The 5,000-nt window shown below is 64.0% G+C and overlaps 1 non-coding gene across 1 annotated transcript; it reads left to right on the forward strand.

Annotated features, from left to right (window-relative positions):
- The first annotated feature begins 647 nt into the window (after window positions 1-647).
- On the forward strand, window positions 648-766 carry LOC131867130 (5S ribosomal RNA). The gene has a single exon (XR_009365722.1). It is a non-coding gene; the product is annotated as a 5S ribosomal RNA (ribosomal RNA).
- The last annotated feature ends 4,234 nt before the right edge of the window (window positions 767-5,000 follow it).

The following is a 5,000-nucleotide window of genomic DNA, read 5'->3' on the forward strand; positions in this document are numbered from 1 at the left end:
CCAATTTTGGTCCTCGGGTCCCATTTTTTTTTGTCTCGCATCCCACTTTTGGCCTGTGGCCTTTTCGGGGTCGATTCTCGTTTTGGGCATCAGAGCATGTTTCTTCTCCTAAAACCCAATATTTGTTTATTAAGTCTCGGAACACATTTTTGTTCTCGTGGACCCATCATGGGTCTTGGAACGCATTTGTGGTCCTTGGGTCCCATTTTGCATCCCGAAACTTGTGTTTTGGTGCTTGATCCCTATTTTGGGTGCCCACCTTGCACCAAGTGCGCACCCGGGGCAAACCGAGCGCCTTGGTGCACCGGGGCAAGATCGAGCGTGCACCCGAGGCGCCCCGAACATGCACCAAGGTGCACTCGGCCCACATGTGAGCGCAGGTCGTTGCGCCCGAGGTGGTGTGTGGGCACCGCGTTGCAGACGGGACACTGCACGCACACGACGCCCCCTCCAGGTGCACGCACGTAGGCCGGGCCGGGTGCACACCCGACGCCCTAGCAAGGTGCGCGCACCCGGGCAGGGCTCACACTTGGCGAACGGGGCGCACTTCGCGAGGGAGGGTGTGCACCTCGACGGGGGTGGGTGGCCGGGGTGGATTCGCACGTGGGTCGCGGTTTGCTAAGTACACACTGCGACAAGCTCATAACGGGTGCGATCATACCAGCGTTAGTGCACCGGATCCCATCAGAACTCCGCAGTTAAGCGCGCTTGGGCCGGAGTAGTACTGGGATGGGTGACCTCCCGGGAAGTCCCGGTGTTGCACCCTTTTTTAGTTTTTCGCCGGGCGTCGCAATGCTATTTGAATAAACCTTTTGCCCGTTTGCGTTCTCGTCGGGGCCGGGCCGGGCCGGGGTGCGCTGCCCGCACTACCGCGCGCGCGGGGGGCGACACCGAGCGCGCACCCGAGGCGCCCCGAGCACACAGGCCACGGTGCAACCCGGGCGTTGTGCGCGCACCCCGGTGCGCCCGAGGTGCTGCGCGCGCACCCAGGTGAAATCGGTGTGCACCTCGGCCAGTGCGCGCTCGGTCGAGTCGCGCACGTTGGCCAAGGTGCACGGTGATGTTTCTTACTCTAAGGTTCCGCACCAGACGCCCGGGACAGGTGAGCGAAGCTGGGCGGGGCCGGGTGCGCGGCCGGGGCAGGTGCACGCAGCTGGAGAGAGCTTTGGAGCACACTTCGGAGCGCACCAATGATGCGCTCCATTCAAAAGTTTCCTGAAAAGGCAAAAAAAGTTGAGATTATAGAATTTCCCACTTGAGAGATTGTAAAAAAAAAAAATTTAAAATGAAGGAAACGCGGGTGCCAAGGTGTGCGCAGCCCAGCCAAGGTGTGCGCACCAAGGCGCCCACCCTGGCGAAGGTGCACGCAAGGTGCGCACCCGAGGCAAACCGGACAATTAACCCAACTTTCGACTTCGCGCGCACCTTGGAGCGCACTTCGGAGCGCTCCTTGGTGCGCACCAATCTTGGGCACCTCGGAGTGCACCATGGCGCCCACCAAGGTGCGCACCCGGGGCAAACCGAGCTCCGACTTCGTGCGCACCTTGGAGCGCACGAAAGGTGCGCACCATGGCGCCCACCAAGGTGCGCAGCCCAGCCAAGGCGTGCGCATCAAGGTGCGCACCCTGGCGAAGGTGCGCACCCGGGGCAAACCGAGCTCCGACTTCGTGCGCACCTTGGAGCGCACAAAAGGTGCGCAACCCAGCCAAGGTGTGCGCACCCCGGTCAAACCGAGCTCCGAATCGTGCGCACCAGAGGTGCACGCCATCGTGCGCACCTTGGAGCACACTTCGGAGCCCTCCTTGGTGCGCGCCGATGTTGCGCACCTCGGAGCGCACCCGGGGAAAACAATGCAATTAACCCGACTTTCGACTTCGTGGGCACCTCGGAGCGCTCTCGGGTTCGCACCTCGGAGCACACCGAGGTGCCCACCCTGGCGAAGGTGCACGCGAGGTGCGCACCCGGGGCAAACCGGGCTCCGACTTCGTGCACGCCGCACCTTGGAGCACACTTCGGAGCGCTCCTTGGTGCGCACCAGGGCGCGCAACCCAGCCGAGGTGCCCACCCCGGCGAAGGTGCACGCGAGGTGCGCACCCGGGGCAAACCGGGCTCCGACTTCGTGCACGCCATGGTGCCCACCGCGGCGAAGGTGCACGCGAGGTGCGCACCCGGGGCAAACCGGGCTCCGACTTCGTGCACGCCGCACCTTGGAGCACACTTCGGAGCGCTCCTTGGTGCGCACCATGGTGCCCACCAGGGCGCGCAACCCCGCCGAAGGTGCACGCGAGGTGCGCACCCGGGGCAAACCGGGCTCCGACTTCGTGCACGCCGCACCTTGGAGCACACTTCGGAGCGCTCCTTGGTGCGCACCATGGTGCCCACCAGGGCGCGCAACCCCGCCGAAGGTGCACGCGAGGTGCGCACCCGGGGCAAACCGGGCTCCGACTTCGTGCACGCCATGGTGCGCACCGCGGCGAAGGTGCGCACCCGGGGCAAACCGGGCTCCGACTTCGTGCACGCCGCACCTTGGAGCACACTTCGGAGCGCTCCTTGGTGCGCACCAGGGCGCGCAACCCAGCCGAGGTGCCCACCCCGGCGAAGGTGCACGCGAGGTGCGTACCCGGGGCAAACCGGGCTCCGACTTCGTGCACGCCGCACCTTGGAGCACACTTCGGAGCGCTCCTTGGTGCGCACCATGGTGCCCACCAGGCCGCGCAACCCAGCCAAGGTGTGCGCACCAAGGTGCACGCGAGGTGCGCACCCGGGGCAAACCGGGGTCCGACTTCGTGCACGCCGCACCTTGGAGCACACATCGGGGCGCTCCCGGGTTCGCACCGGCGTTGCGCACCGTGGTGGGCACCTCGGAGCACACCAAGGTGGGCAGCGAGGTGCGCACCTTTGATGCGATGCCTTCACTAATTTCCATAAAAGGCAAAAAAAAAACGAGATTTTAAAATTTCCGTTTTGAAAGATAGTGAGAAAAAGGGAATGCTGGTGCCATCTTGAGCCCGCCCTGGTGCGCAGCCCAGCCAAGGTGTGCGCACCAAGGTGCCCACCCTGGCGAAGGTGCGCGCCCGGGCAATTAACCCAACTTCCAACTTCGCGCGCGCCAGGGTGGGAGCGCACCCAACAACCGGGCCTGGGAAGAGCCAATGCGAGAAACCCCACCAAACGCTCTGACAAAAAAAGAGGGGGCGCTCCAGTAACCCCGCTTCGGAGCGCACCCTGGGCAAACCCAGCCAAGGTGCCCACCCCGGCCAAGGTGCAGGCGAGGTGCGCACCCGGGGCAAACCGGGCTCCGACAACGTGCACGCCGCACCTTGGAGCACACTTCGTAGCGCTCCCGGGTGCGCACCTCAGAGCACACCAAGGTGGGCAGCGAGGTGCGCACCTTTGATGCGCTGCCTTCACTAATTTCCAGAAAAGGCAAAAAAAAAAGGAGATTTTAAAATTTCCGTTTTGAAAGATAGTGAAAAAAACGGAACGCGCGTGCCATCTTGAGCCCGCCCTGGTGCGCAGCCCAGGTAAGGTGCCCACCCTGGCAAAGGTGCGCACCCGGGCAATTAACCCTACTTCCGACTTCGTGCGCGCCAGGGTGGCAACCGGGCCTCGGAAGAGCCAATGCGAGAAACCCCACCAAACGCTCCGACAAAAAAAGAGGCGGCGCTCCAATAACCCCGCTTCGGAGCGCAGCCGGGGCAAACCCAGCCAAGGTGCCCACCCCGACGAAGGTGCACGCGAGGTGCGCACCCGGGGCAAACCGGGCTCCGACAACGTGCACGCAGCACCTTGGAGCACACTTCGAAGCACTCCCGGGTGCCCACCGGCGTTGCGCACCGTGGTGGGCAGCGAGGTGCGCACCTTTGATGCGCTGCCTTCACTAATTTCCAGAAAAAGGCAAAAAAAAATGAGATTTTAAAATTTCCGTTTTGAAAGATAGTGAAAAAAAAGGAACGCGGGTGCCATCTTGAGCCCGCCCTGGTGCGCAGCCCAGGCAAGGCATGCGCACCAAGGTGCCCACCCGAGGTGCACACCCGGGGCAAACCGGGCTCCGACTTCGTGCAGGCCGCACCTTGGAGCACACTTCGGAGCGCTCCTTGGTGCGCACCATGGTGCCCACCAGGGCGCGCAACCCAGCCAAGGTCTGCACACCAAGGTGCCCACCCCGGCGAAGGTGCACGCGAGGTGCGCACCCGGGGCAAACCGGGCTCCGACTTCGTGCACGCCATGGTGCCCACCGCGGCGAAGGTGCACGCGAGGTGCGCACCCGGGGCAAACCGGGCTCCGACTTCGTGCACGCCGCACCTTGGAGCACACTTCGGAGCGCTCCTTGGTGCGCACCATGGTGCCCACCAGGGCGCGCAACCCAGCCAAGGTGTGCGCACCAAGGTGCACGCGAGGTGCGCACCCGGGGCAAACCGGGGTCCGACTTCGTGCACGCCGCACCTTGGAGCACACATCGGAGCGCTCCCAGGTTCGCACCAGCGTTGCGCACCTTTGATGCGCTGCCTTCACTAATTTCCAGAAAAGGCAAAAAAAAACGAGATTTTAAAATTTCCGTTCTGAAAGATAGTGAAAAAAACGGAACGCGGGTGCCATCTTGAGCCCTTCCTGGTGCGCAGCCCAGGCAAGTTGTGCGCACCAAGGTGCCCACCCTGGCGGAGGTGCGCGCCCGGGGCAATCCGGGCTCCGACTTCGTGCACTGCATGGTGCCCACCAAGGCGCGCAACCCAGCCAAGGTGCCCACCGCAGCGAAGGTGCACGCGAGGTGCGCACCCGAGGTGCACACCCGGGGCAAACCGGGCTCCGACTTCGTGCACGCCGCACCTTGGAGCACACTTCAGAGCGCTCCTTGGTGCGCACCAGGGCGCGCAACCCAACCAAGGTCTGCACACCAAGGTGCTCACCCCGGCGAAGGTGCACGCGAGGTGCGCACCCGGGGCAAACCGGGCTCGGACTTCGTGCACGCCGCACCTTGGAGCACACATCGGAGCGCTCCC

The sequence above is a fragment of the Cryptomeria japonica genome, unplaced genomic scaffold (genome assembly GCF_030272615.1).
Source record: "Cryptomeria japonica unplaced genomic scaffold, Sugi_1.0 HiC_scaffold_164, whole genome shotgun sequence".
Classification (NCBI taxonomy): Eukaryota; Viridiplantae; Streptophyta; class Pinopsida; order Cupressales; family Cupressaceae; genus Cryptomeria; species Cryptomeria japonica.